This window comes from Octopus bimaculoides, chromosome 2 (genome assembly GCF_046866305.1).
Source record: "Octopus bimaculoides isolate indiv1 chromosome 2, ASM4686630v1, whole genome shotgun sequence".
In the NCBI taxonomy this organism is placed as follows: domain Eukaryota; kingdom Metazoa; phylum Mollusca; class Cephalopoda; order Octopoda; family Octopodidae; genus Octopus; species Octopus bimaculoides.
The window spans coordinates 49,283,759-49,298,193 of record NC_142929.1 but is presented as its reverse complement, the minus strand read 5'-3'; the positions used below and the strand labels follow the sequence as shown (position 1 = coordinate 49,298,193).

The following is a 14,435-nucleotide window of genomic DNA, read 5'->3' as shown; positions in this document are numbered from 1 at the left end:
CGGAACGGATAAAGATGTGAAATACAAGGGGCTTTTGATAAAGTACAAGAATTGCGAGCAGATGGAGAGAAAAGTCGAGAGGTTGGGAGAAATAATAAGAGTGAAAATGCCAGAGAAATGTGCTGAAAAATGCATTTTGATATGTGAGGAAAGATGCTGGGAGCGCATACAAGAACTTGGTGAAAATATATTAACGAAACGGGTATGGCTGGTGGAGACACCACCCCCGAGAACTGATTATTTGCAGTTGTTAAGGACGGATGTAACAATGATTAATGGAAGAAAGGTAACGCAAGTATTTGAATTTTTTGAGTTACAAAACCGTTAAAATGTTTACATGACGTTGAACGTAAAAGTGAAAAACTGGATAAATGTAACCACCCAACTTCGGGGATCGAGTGGACGTTTCGCCTCATTTTTTTCATTCTTGCATATTATCATTTTATTTTAATTACCCCGATTTTATGTTTGCGTTTTGTACTGCCTTTATGTTTTGTGATGTCTTAAAAATTCTTTGTATAGCCCTTTATGGGTAATAAAGAAATCGGTATTTCGCCTGTCTTTACGTTCTGAGTTCAAATTCCGCCGAAGTCGACTTTGCCTTTCATCCTTTCGGGATCGATAAATTAAGTACCAGTTGCGTACTGGAGTTGATCTAATCGACTGGCCCCCTCCCCTAAAATTTTGGGTCTTGTGCCTAGTGTAGGAAAAAAGAAAAAAAAGAATCGTTAGCATGCCGGGCAAAATGCTTAGTGGCATTTCGCCCCTCATTACATTGTGAGTTCAAATTTTGTCGGGGTTGACTTTGACTTTCATCCTTTGGGGATGGATATATACACATGCATACATTTTGTATACACACACACACACACACACACAAACACACACACAGAGGCCTACCTCGGCTTAAGTCGTTTCGATTTAAGTCGTTCTCGATTATACATCATATAGGAACAGGTGATTGAATGAGTAGATGAGCAAATGAGCAGATTGTCAGTAGGTGCTAGTTTGACAATCTGATCATTTGTTCATCAACTCATTCAATCACCTGCTCCTATATGATTATGTTTCCACACCACTGTTCTTGCAATTACCAACTCTTTATATTGGATGTGCTGTACTACTAATAAATATGTATGTATTCATCTAATACATTGTAATACATTGGAATAAATAGACATACAGGAATGCTTACTGGCTGATGCCTGTCCATTTTGCATCCTCTCCACTTTCTTATTTGCCGTATATATATATTGTTGTACTTGGGGATGGTCATGTTGCCAGTTTAGCCAATAAAAACACACGCACTGTATATTTGGTGTTAATTTTTTTTTTTTTTTTCAGCTTTATATTACATTAATCCTAATCTTAATCTTATTTCGGCCAGAGTTCTTTCGTCACACTTCTGTGACCTCATCAGTGGTCCTTTGTTTCCTTCTTCTTTCTTATGTGTGTCTCACCTTACTAACTATCAGCCATCTGTTTCAACACACGATTTCACATAAAAAATCTTGCAAAACAAATATATATATATATATATATATATATATATATATATATATATATATAAATTGTAAATGTAAAAATAAAAACAAAACACAAAGGATTCTGCGGTACACGTGTTTCAAGCTTTATAGTTGTTACATCAGTGTATAATTGACCGTATAAAGCGATCTTCAGCCGCAAATGTATTCTCTCCCAAGAATTATATCACATACATAGAAGTTAAAGGAGGAAGAAAGATGAGATATAAGAGGTGAGGTTCCGTTTGGTATTTTGTGTTGCAATATACCTCGTAGAATTCTTAATTTGATATATTTATACATAATTTCCTCGGTACTCCGGAATCCGTCCATACCTTGCCACAATTCAGTGTGTAGTGAACGCTAAGTAAACAATACTATTTTACAATTATCAAGTATTACCTCTAACATTTACTTTACCTACGTGATTCACGTTGTCCTTCTGATTGGTCTTCACCTACCCACGACAACTATATATATATATATATATATATATATATATATATATATATATATAAACAATATATGAGTATATGCATATATATGTACATGTATGTATATACGTTCATCCACATGTACATATAGATACATAACTGGGTACATGACGTGGCAAAAGAACAAGGACAAAAATGGTAAACATGTACTCACTTTCCACTTCACTGTGTTCCTATCATTTTTCTCGCTCCTCTTTAATTCTTTTGTCCCTCTGCCTCTCTCTCTCTTCTCTTCCCACGTGACCGGTGTTCTTTCTTTCTTGGCCGGCCGTTGTCCATGCAACATCGATATTCCTCCCTGTGCCTGTGAACTCTTGTATCCCTGTCGTAAGGCTTTATTTCCACACACGTCAGCTTAATTTGATTCATCCTTAGTCGAAAGACACCTGTTGTTATGTCCTGTTATTTTTATTGTATTTGTGTAAAATTGTCCGTTTTTTTCCGTCCTTGTTTTTGAATACATTCGCTGCTTTCTTCAAAGGAATCTAATGCTCTTAGCTTAGTTTTTCCTTGGGGGTGGCCAGATTGGAGCAGTCTCGAGTATAATCAGCCGAAATTGCGAAGATAATCTGGTACTCGACTGAGGAAAAAAAAACTTCGAATGACCCGTCCTTGTTTCCATTGTATCGTCTATCTGGATGTTTTTTGTCCCATTTTTGTATCACCTAACTGTCTGGATGTTTTGCTTTCTTGTCCCATTCTGTATTTTATGTGTGTGTATATACATATATATATTTATATATATATATATATATATATATATATATATATATATGGTCTCAGCCTCAAGCCTGAAGCATATAAAAGAATATATGTATATTCATCTCCTCACTCGTGAATGATTCAGTCATTAATTATTGCATCCCCACACTTATTACTCAGTATCCAACATCTATGCAAATGTCACAATTCACCAAATTCTATCATCATCTAAATAATTTATTGAATGTGGTCTTATTTCTAATTTCCAGTTGGAATTCTCTGATCAACTGGATAGCTTTCAATGATATTAGAATGCTCAAAGTTACATATTTCTATCAATAATTACACCACCGGTCTGTTTCTCCTTAAGAACTTACACTTAAATGAGACACTTTAACTACGTGACGACGTGGGAGGACTCTATTTGGTTACTGAGCTTGCTAGCAACTACGTCAGCTTCAAAACGATGTTAGATAATTTAGTCGTAGGCATTTCACAAAAGACGTGATGGTTGAGGCTGGAATAGCGTTGGTTATAAATGTGTTCCATCCTTTTCGACCAATAGTTAAAACAATATTTAATCCAAATAAGGAAGCTAGCTGACAGAATCGTTTGTACGCCGGACAAAATGTTTAGTAACATTTCATCCGTATTTATGTTCATCACTGTTCAAATTCCGCCGGGTCTACTTTATCTTTCATCCTTTCGGGGTCGATAAAATAAGTACCAGTTAAGCACTAGGGTCGATGTGGTCGGTCTAGCACCCCTCCCTCTCCCCCGAATTTGTTGGCCTTATGCCAAAATTTGAAACCAATGTCTGATTTGAATATTTGGTTTCAAAAAGCGAGGCAGCAAAATGGTAGTCTCTGGGACGTCTTTTGGTATTTGTTCCGGGTCTCTCCGCTCTGATTTCAAATTACGTCAAGGACAACTTTCGAGTGCATTAAAACAATATTACAAATCCTGGACAGTGGGTTGGTTGAAATAAACTAGATGTTTTACTGCACCAGTCTCCTCTCCGCTCTCAGCATTTGGACAACAACGCTTGCGACAACCCTGGTGCCAATCTTTATCATCCTTGCTTTTCCCTTAGAAAACACTGGTGGCTTGGAAAAATAAGGCTTGCGTCATGAGCAACGGCTAGTTTTCCATAAAACTCTTGATCAGGCCTGCACTGTGAAGCAAGTACAAGCACGTAATCGACCAAAACTAATGGGCGGAGGCTTTAGTTGAAATAGTGGAAAATGTTTTATGCCGTGATGAAGAATTTTAACACTTTGAACGTTTTTCAAAGAGAGTGAGTGAGTGAGAGAGAGAGAGAGAAAGAGAGGGATGATTTTAACATTACAACGTAAATCACATACAGTAGAAGTCCTAACACAACAATGCAAATCACAAAGAGTACAGGTCCTATGCTTGGACTATTATTGACTACTATTCTATTACTTTACCTATGTTCGCGACGAAGACCATGTAGTTAATCTTAAGGACGATTTGCACAATGACTTTGTTTAGAGTGAAGAGGAGTTGCGCACCGTCTACTTTACTTTCTCTCTCTTCCGTGACTATCTTCAATCCAGTGACAAATCCATATCAAGATGATTGGGGACAGAAACGAATGCAGTCGATGACCAACTTGTCTATCGGATAACCCTTTTGAAAATATCATGCATAAAAAAAAAACTTGTCTTTTACTTTCTAAAAAGTAAATGATTTGAACCTGAATATATTTTGATACTCTAAAAAACTTCAGTGTATTCAACTATTGGATACTGACCAGCCTAATATCTTCTGCCATCACTGGTATCATAAACCTATCTACTTCATTAATAAACGTTCATTTATTTTAAAATGTTCGAACTCAGATTCTCGTGTCGTGTCTTCTCTTCGCCTCTTCAACTGTCATAATCGACTCAGCACTTCAAAACAACACAACCACTTGAACTTGTTCACTATGTACTTGCTTAGATGTCTTCAACTACTTGTACCGCAGTTTTCTCCATGCAGTCCGTCCTTGTCAGAACCACTCGGTTCTCAAACATTATTCCTTCTACGTGTTTCTGCAGTTCGCCAACCACAAGCTCTTTAAACAACATAATTGCATTAATTTCCTGTAACCTTCTGATCTGAGAAACCTGTCATTGACTGTCTATGGATGAAACGTTTTTAGATTATATTCATCAGAGAAGAAAAATAAAAAAAAAAGAATATAGGATTTTTGAAGTGGATGTCTTTTGTTTCGTTGACGAATTTTTGTGTCTATCAGTGCAATGTGTCGTGTGTGTGTCCGTCCAATGGACACCAGCGAAGAATATAAACATTGGCGAAAGAACGAGAAAACTGTGCTTTGGAAACGAAATCTCTTGAAGTAGGTTTTTATTTTCTTTATTTTTTTTCTGTATTGTGTTATTGACACTTCTTTCTCATCCTTGCCGTTAGAAAACCTGTGACTAATAACTGTTGTTCACAAAATGAAATAAATGTCTTTTAAACTACCTCTCTATGCTATCATGTCGTTAGGCTGTTATTAATGAGTACAATGTTGATAATGCCATTTCTTTCATTATTAATGTAGCATAATAGATACAGCTTGTTGCATTGTTACTCTAAAAAATCTATCCCTAGCAATGGTTATATATATTAAATAGAGCTTTTTATAGCAAAAATGTATAGACGATAAGCTTTCTCTTTGTTAATATCATAGCTCAACTAAACAGTTTAAATAACTACCCATGGATATCATTTTCGTCGTGTAGAATATTTCTCCGTGGAACTGCTCTGAGATTTGTTCGTCGAAAAGGTCTAATTCCTGAAACTAATTTTAACATGTTATAATCCCTCCAGCCTTTAAGAAACAAACTAAAGAATCATGTAGTCATTCATTGATGCCATGCTTGTAAATAGAAAACCGTTAACCTTGTTATCGTTCCTTTGAAAAGACGTGAATTTTTTTCTCTCTACATTTTGTCCTTTTCACAATTTCTCCGTGTCACTGATAAGGCGAAAATGTATTTCTTACGTCGACATAAGGTCATACATTTAAGGAGAATACAAAAGGAGGAGGGATGTTAAAAGTACTTTTCTTTTGTCATTGAAACAAATTTCATGAAGCGACGAATCACAAACGTTATCTGAAGTGTTGATATCAATGTTAATACTGTAAATGGATTGGAAGGTATTGATTATTTTTTTCCTTATTCGAGGGTTGTTTCATATATATTTCTTAGCCTAATGCAATCGTCTTTATTTATAAAGAACGCCGAAGAGTCTGCGACCTAGTTTTCATTTCTGTGTAAGACTTTCAATTACAAACGTACACTTGAAGGCATAAATGTCAAATAATTTCGGCTCCTTCTCCTCGTAAATCTGACTCTTTGTTTTTACACAAGAAATCAGTGTTATTCATCCAGTTAATTTGATCATGATAGATGAATATTTTTCATAATTTAAAAAGTAAAACTTTCGTTATCCGGAAGAATAATGATAGAAAGAACATTAGTATTGAACTGTTGTTTTTGGTCTATAGCCCACTCTTGATATGTTGTCAGACTCAAGTTTCAAAACATCATTTCTTGTTAAATTATATTCCACTATCACGTAAAAAGTGCTCTAAGGTGAAGTTGCTTCATAGCTGCATAAATATATGTGTCGCTAGTGTGGACTTTCAAATCATAGACAAGGATGTTACTAACTTTATATATTCCTAACTTTATATATTCTTAACTTTTATATATTCTTAACTCTATATATTCTTAGGAATAACAGTTTAATGATTTATGTGTTTTTATTTGCAATATGGTGTCGAAATTTTCGTCGCTCGAAACTGTGACCTGTTCACTAAGAAAGAAAATTGCGGCAGCAATATTTTTTCTTTTTTTTCCTGTTAATGAAAAACTACATGTAGTCGTATTATCTGGTGTTCAAATTTTACGAATATTCGGTTTTATATGTAAATAAGTAACCAGTTATAAAAATTAATTTTAAAAAGCGCAAACCTAGCAGTGTTGAAGGGGTGAAGGTTAGTCGATTACATTGATCCAGTACTTGACGTTCTTTATTTTACTAACCCTCAAAGGGACGAAAGGCAAACATGACTTCGACGGTGTTTGAACTCAGTGCAAAACCGCAACAGATACCAAAGGTATTTTTTCCAACGCTATAACGATTCTGACAATCCACTACCCTCCTTGTATAAAGGTAGTAGATTAATAATGTTAACTAGCATCAATTACCTGAGATTCCAGAATGCACTGCAAACAAGATTGTAAATCTCCTTCCTGTAATCCAGAGGTTGCTGGAACACAGAGAAAATGTCTTGCTCTTTAACCCCAGGTCAAATGCGATCCAGAATATCTATAATCAAAAATAATTTAGCTATGACTGTCCTGTTCTTCTGTCAAGCATTGCTTACCAAGGACTACTTTATCCAATAGATCTTTTTCTTTCAAACTGGTTTGGTGTAATCTGAGGAGAAATTTGTTTTCCACTAGTTACAGATTGAAAGTGCTCGTAAAGGCTCTCGGAGATTCGAGAACTTTTGTTGTTGAAGTTTAGTCTCGTGACACAGTATTATGTCTGTCTGAACCCTAATTCAACAGATCTATTAAGGCACGAAAAGAAAATTGACTCTCCCCAGACACAACAGAATATACTTCAACACACGAAATCACATAAAAAATCTTGCAAACCAAATCCCAAAACGAAATATTATGCATGGAAATATATTAAAAGAATCTAAGGTAGCGGTATTTTAATTGTTTTGAAGCCCTGTAAAAGAACTCGGAAGGTTGGCTCTCCAGCCAGGCCTTTCGCGACACCCCTCAAGTCAGGAATTTTTCAGTTTCTCCTCGTATTTATTGATTAAGTTTAACAATGAGCAAAGGACGAAAATTCATTTGATCATCAGAATCCATGCGTAAGCTGAGCATTTTGAGACAAGGAAGAAGGCAGAACGAACTTTCGAATACAAAATATAAACAGAACGACTCCAGCTGGAGTTGAATAATCTAGAGTTCTTCTCGAATGATTCAGAAAGTAAATCCTATAAAGATAGTCAACTTCAACAGCTTCAAACGGTTATGTGTTACACATAAAGAATAGTCTATATACAGATACACGTAACATTGGTAATAAATACAAATGAATAAATTAGCGGGACAGAAATACGTGTGTGTATGTGCGTAAAATTTCCATGACGGGCAGACGAAATTAAGAAATGAAAAAGTTAAAAACTTTTCTGGCATGGTATACTCCGTTTAATGTCGTTATTTCAGCCTTTGGTTAGCGTGTATTTATGTGCATAATTGTGTGAATGTGTGCGAATGTGATTGTGTTTGTGTGCGTTTCTGCAAGTATGCGTGCTGGTTTGCGTGCTTGATTGAAAATAGATTTTCTTTGCAGCGTAAATATCGGAGACTTCAAATGAAGTTGGAAAACACTCAAATTCTATTGTTACGTCATAATAACTAATGATGTAATTTCATATATATGTATATATATATGCATACAGGCTTGCATCAGTGTGTGTATGTATTAGTATTCGTGAGGATGTGATATTTTTCTCTCCTACCGTCGTTCATTTCTTTTGTCTCCTTTCTTCCGACTTTAAACGGTTGTGTTATTCACAGAGGAAAGTATATATACGTTTGCGTATGTATATATATATAACAAATAATGAGTATATGCATATATACGTACAGGTATGTGCATACCTACGTCTACCTGTATATATAGGTGCATATCTGGGTACAGGACATTGCAAACAAAACGTAGACAAAAAATAATAATAATAACCAGAGTACAGAAAACACACTGGCCACATAGAGAACATTTTCCTTATATAGCGCAGGCGTGCTAAGAAGCTTGCTTCTGAACAACATGGAAAAGAGGTGGTGGGGGAACGGACATACGCGCGCGCGCACACACACGCCTCTCTTTGTCTCTGTTGTCTCACTGTTTTAATATGTTCATAGGTGTACGTATGCATGTATGGTGTGTGTAAGTGAATGTAGCAATTGACTCACTCCATTGGCATCTTTATCTCGTGCGTGTGTATGCATGCTCTGGATTTTGGCCTTCAATTTATAAGCATCTCCCTCATCAATACTGGGGCGATGAAGTTGGCTTCTTTTTTTAGACAGCTCATTCTAATTAATTTAGTACCACCTCCGAACACGCAAACATTTGACATTTCCAACATTTTTGGTACTGTTACTTTTGTTCATTTTTAGTCCCATGATCAAAAGCATTCCAGCCGATCTTGTTCCGCCTTTTAACCAGATACAGTATATGTGTCTCTAGATCTACATTAAAATTACGTTTTTTTTTTGTTTTTGCTTTTTTAAGAAAGGTTCATACACGATAAGGAGAGTAACATGGTTGCTTTATCTAGAGGATCGAGCGACAATGTAAAGACTCCATCATGGACTCATACTACTTCTTTCATAAGAACAAAATAAAGTAAACAATAGTAATATTTGAAAGGGATTTGGCCGCTAGAAATAGCAGTCAAATGTCCCTTCAATCATCGTCTTAAAAATAATTTCATCTTGAGTAATGAATGTTGTCCTTAAAACAATGTGTCTGAATAAATGACGGGGGGATTATCCCTAAAGCGTCTTTGATCATACGTCTGCTGAATTGAAGTCAGGCCGACCCATTTCATTTCTACTATAAGTACAAGGCCAGAAATTTTGTGGGAAAGGGGCTAGTTGATTACATCGAGCCCAGTGCTCAACTGTAACTTAATTCTACTGAACCCGAAAAGATGAAAGGCAAAGACAACAGAATTTGAACTCAGAGCATAAAGACGGACGGAATACCGATAAGCATTTTATCCGGCGAGCTAACGATTTTGCCAGCTTGCTACCTTCAGTGAACTTATGCTATCAAATATAGTTTCAAAATTCTGTCACAGGGCCAGCAGTTTCTGCGGGAGAAGGGAAAAGTTGATAACATCGACTCCAGTACTTGACTGGTAATTATCTAACCGACCCCTAAAGGTCAAAAATCAAAGTTAACCTCTGCGGAATTTGAACTCGGAGCATAAAGACGGACAAAATGCCATTAAGCATTGTGAACGTGATAGTGAGCATGGCAGAAGGCCACTTGTCCTGGCATGCAACCGCTTCTGGAGGAAATCAATTGTATTCAGGTTCTGGAGAGGGTTGAGCATAGCCAGGTTTAAATGCCCGAGTTACATCGTATGCTGCAACTTCGTCTCTACTATTTCATCAGGAAATGAGGAATGAAGGCAAGGCAACATAGAATACCTAATGTCTTTCGTTCAGCCTCTGAGCGCTCCGAGTTCAAATTCCGCCGAAGTCATCTTTACATGTCAACCTTTCGTGCTCGAGACTGACGGAGAATCTAACACAAAGGTTTGTTTATGAGAAAATTGGTCAGCTAATTCTAGCTAATCGAGGAACGGAACCAAATGGAATGCTCCTTCGTGGTTCCTGAAACAAGTTGTGATAACAGTTGTTTAACCCAAGGTCCGACATGATGCAGCAAAAACGTGATTAGATGCGTTCGGCTGTAGTGAATCTCAGACTACATTATACCACTATCTCTCACTCCTCATTTTTAAGAGTTTAGAGTAGGTATGGGCAACCTTTTTCGAGAAACGTGTTGCGTGAGACATTACTCTTCAACAGGCGGACTGCATTACTAAAAAAAAAAAAAGAGTTAATAAATTTCAAGTTAATTTTTCGTTAGGCGTGCCATTCAGAAAGTCCTGCAGGTCGCAGTTTGTTCTTGACTGCTTCAACATACGTTTTTTTTTTGGGGGGGGGGGAGATTTAATTGCATGTCGAGCGAAGAGTAATAGTGCAACATTCCATTAGTTTGTTAACGTTTGAGATCTATGGCTTGCTGTAAATTTGGAATAAAATACTAAAGAGTCAAGCGAACACGTACAAAACTTCTCTGGAGAGTGGTGAAATAAACTATAAACACGAACAACAGACATCAACAGAGCCAGATGATTTAAAACAATACTAAATGGATATTGTTCTGAATCTTACTCCATGACCACCAGCCACCATTCTACCTCCCTCCCCCACTCCTTGGGAATAAGCAATCATTAAAGCAGAGAACAGGCTTTATGCTAGTAATATTGGAACATGATTAAAAATCGCTAAAGTTGCGTATTACCTACGAACTGCGTGGTTGAGTTTAACCGGACAATGGTTCAGAACGTAAAATATTCGAACAAATATTCATTTGAAATTTTGGCACAAGGCCAGTAATTTTGTGGCAGTGATTAAGTCGATTACATCAACCCCAGTGCATAAGTGATACTTATTTTGAGTCCCAAAGGGATCGAAAGCAAAGTCGACCTCTGAGGCATTTGAACTCAGAACGTAAAGTCGATAGAATGCCACTAGGTATTTTTCCGGTGCGGTAACGATTCAGCCAAGTCGGAACAAATATTGCAAGGTATCATGTGCAAATCTGCCAATTAACCGTTGGCATTGACAGTATATTTCTTCAATTAATTACACTTTTTTTTGTAAATCGATATAGATTTTTTTTTTATTTAGCAGTATATTTTTACAGGAAGAAAAGGAAAGTATAAAACATTAAAAGTATGATAGACGAGATGATCGATAATAGACAAAAAAAATTACTTCAACAAGGAAACAAAGAAAAATTAAAGGGATGGAGTTAAACTGCAAAGATGGTCGAGGAACGACTAACAGGTTGTACTCCCCAGTACAAATGAGGTGCTCAGCCATGCCTCCCAAACATAACTGCAAAGGTATTGCCGCAAAGAATAGTCAGCAACACTCGCTGCAACAGGCACTCCACTTTGAGTGGCTCATTTCTCAGAGAGACCACTGTTATCCTGATTTTTGCAGAGGAAATCAGCAGTGCGGGCTTTGAGAACACATGAGGTTTCAACGGCACAGAGAGCAGCTGTCAAATTTGGTGTATTGTTGTAATTTTTCACACTGAATATGATTTTGTTCCAGAAAAATTTTAGAGAGATGTTCACTAAAAATGTGTTACTAATTGATTAACTCCAGGTCATCTACTTGTCAGGCTGACCCTAAACACCAACCTAACCCTGTCTGTTTTGTAATGTTTCGCAAAATATTTCATTGAGGATTTTGTTACTTTTTAAAACATTTACATGTCGCTTTGTTTAATAAAAATTTGTCAACCTAATTCGTTTATACTAACCTCACGCCTCGAAAGTCTGGATAACATCAGCCACAACTCTGCCTCATAATGAACTGTATATTTTCGTTTAAGCTAGCTTCATTCTTATTAGCTTACAACGGCTTCCGACAGAATTGTTCATACAAATGTAAATTATAATACTTTACTTGATTCACATACATACCCGTTACATCTCTTGCTTCTTGTTAGCACTCGTTCTGACTTTAATAAAGTTAGAATGTTTTGTTTAAACTGCCTTCTGACATTCATAACGTTTTTCATACTTCAAAATTAGTGACCACACACAAGGCCGGCCTTAAGCCAATTGAACCGATTGCTCCCAACCGGGCACCGTGCCCAAGTGGGCCCCGCACATTTCATGAAGGTGGCCTCCCCCATTCCGTTTTCTATAGAAAAAAAGTCATTTTCGGAATATTAAGAAAAAATCAAGGAAAAAAAATATTTCCTGCCGAAATCAAGTTTGGTGTTAAAGTATAATAATACCAAATTTTTCTATCGATCAATAGGGAAGTTATGGATATTAAGTACAGTATACAATGTTTTTTATCAGTTTTGCAATGAATGTCAGCTTTATCATATATATATATATATATATATATATATTAGGTTTTTGTAGACATGAGTAAAAGACTAAGAGATATCGGCAGAACATATTTAGGTGACAGTAAGAAGAGGGCTGTGGCCAAGGCAAAGAAGGCTGAATCTTAAAAGGAGAAAGGTGCATTAGATAAACTGTTTGATATGGATGGATACATGTTTTGAGGAAATGGAGGCACTAAAGCCAATTCCGTCATGAAAGATTAAAATCCCCAAGAAAATGCTTCAATTCCTTGCTTGCAACAGCAGGTCTGCCGCATTTCCAAATTTTTTTATTAAACGCTCTCCGGATTTTCTTGGCAATCCCAGTGACTGTGGCATCTGGAGAAAGAACTTTTTCCAATCTGAAACTGATCAAAACTTACTTGAAATCATCAATTCAGCAAGAACGTTTGAACAGTTCGGCAATTATGTCCATTGAATGTGAAATTAGCAGGAGTTTGGATATAGATAAAATTCTAAAAGACTTTGCAGAGAGAAAAGCAAGAAAAGTAATCTTATAATAAAAAGTAATATGACTCTTTTATAGTTTACGAATTTTAGGTGATTTTTAGAAGTTAAAAATATAGTTTCAAACGATGCATTTAGATTTTTTTTTTTTTTTTCCCTGCACAAAAATAAATATTTTTAATAAATCTCTTCATCGTCACTAAAACAAGTAGTTATGTGACTGTGTCCTTTACAGAGTTGATATACAAATTTTGTTTTTACTTGTAGGCTTACAATTTTATATTACTTTCTATCTGGATACAAGGCCTGAAATTTGGGATGGACCCCAATACTTAACTGGTACTTATTTCATCGAACCCCGAAAGGATGAAAGGTAAAGTCAACCTCGGCAAAATTTGAGCTCTGGACGTGAAGACGAACGAAATACAACAAAGCATTTCGGCTGACATGTTAACGATTCTCCAGGCTCGACCGTCCTTATGCAATTTATATTAAAATCGTGGTGTTGATGTTAGTAATTGCCTGGTGTGATGGATGAAAATACACGGATCTTTCTGATTTGGCGGACACCATTTTTTATTTAGTTTTTATTTAGTGTTTTCTACCGAAACACTTTAAAACTTCGTATATTTGTATATTTCGTCTTATAGAACAGAGAAAAATGGTCATATTCGAAGTTATTTCATGTTAAAAATTGTTGTATTTTGGTAATTTCAACCAATCACTGACGTCTATTCAGCTGAATCAATTACTGCTGTTCTTTGTCAACAATAATTTGTGGTTTTATATGACACATTCTACCAGTATCCCAAGTTTGAAAGTGTTTCGTTAGAAAACAAATAATGTCCGCCAAATCAAAAAGATCCAAATATACTCGTATTCAAATTGATCACTCATTTATTGTGTTACTTTTACAAGATAGGACTCACACTAGCTACGACTGAAGTGAGAGAATAACATGCGTGGTAGACAGCGTAGCTCACGTGGAATTGTATACCGTTAACACGATAATGAGCAAGCAGTTCAGTGGTTGAAGTGATGTGTCACTTGCTCCCTGGCTTATCTTGGTTGTCGAGGCAACGTCCCTGGTTGTTTCTGTCTCTGCAGTCAGAAATGCTAGTAATAAGACAGTGACGTAGACGTAGAGGGGAACACAAGCTTGTCAGTGAGCCAGGGTCACAAGACTGCGTTCCAACTTTTGACTGCTGAAACCAGGTTCCTGCTTGCTGCTGAAATACTTGATCACATAACTAGTGGTTTTAGTTGGCAAACCTGACAGCACCGCTACAAGTCTATTAACTGACAGGAATTTTTAAGTGCACATTTTGATTGCTTTTCATTCTACCACAGAGATAAAGTCCGTAATAGACATTTTTATATTTTTATGGTACTAAAGACCTTGGTGCATATTCACTGGGCAGACCAAAATTGTTCCCAATAAGGCCTCACACCTCCTAAGGCTGGCTTTAACCACACACACTAA

The 14,435-nt window shown here is 36.5% G+C and overlaps 2 long non-coding RNA genes across 2 annotated transcripts; both read left to right on the top strand.

The window, feature by feature from the left end:
• Nucleotides 1–2,173: 2,173 nt before the first annotated feature.
• LOC149137051 (uncharacterized) lies at nucleotides 2,174–4,496 on the top strand. Its single transcript, XR_016238922.1, has 2 exons — nucleotides 2,174–2,344; nucleotides 4,300–4,496. It is a non-coding gene; the product is annotated as an uncharacterized LOC149137051 (long non-coding RNA).
• A 443-nt stretch (nucleotides 4,497–4,939) lies between these two features.
• Nucleotides 4,940–13,665, top strand: LOC149137050 (uncharacterized). Its single transcript, XR_016238921.1, has 2 exons — nucleotides 4,940–5,087; nucleotides 13,220–13,665. It is a non-coding gene; the product is annotated as an uncharacterized LOC149137050 (long non-coding RNA).
• Nucleotides 13,666–14,435: the final 770 nt, after the last annotated feature.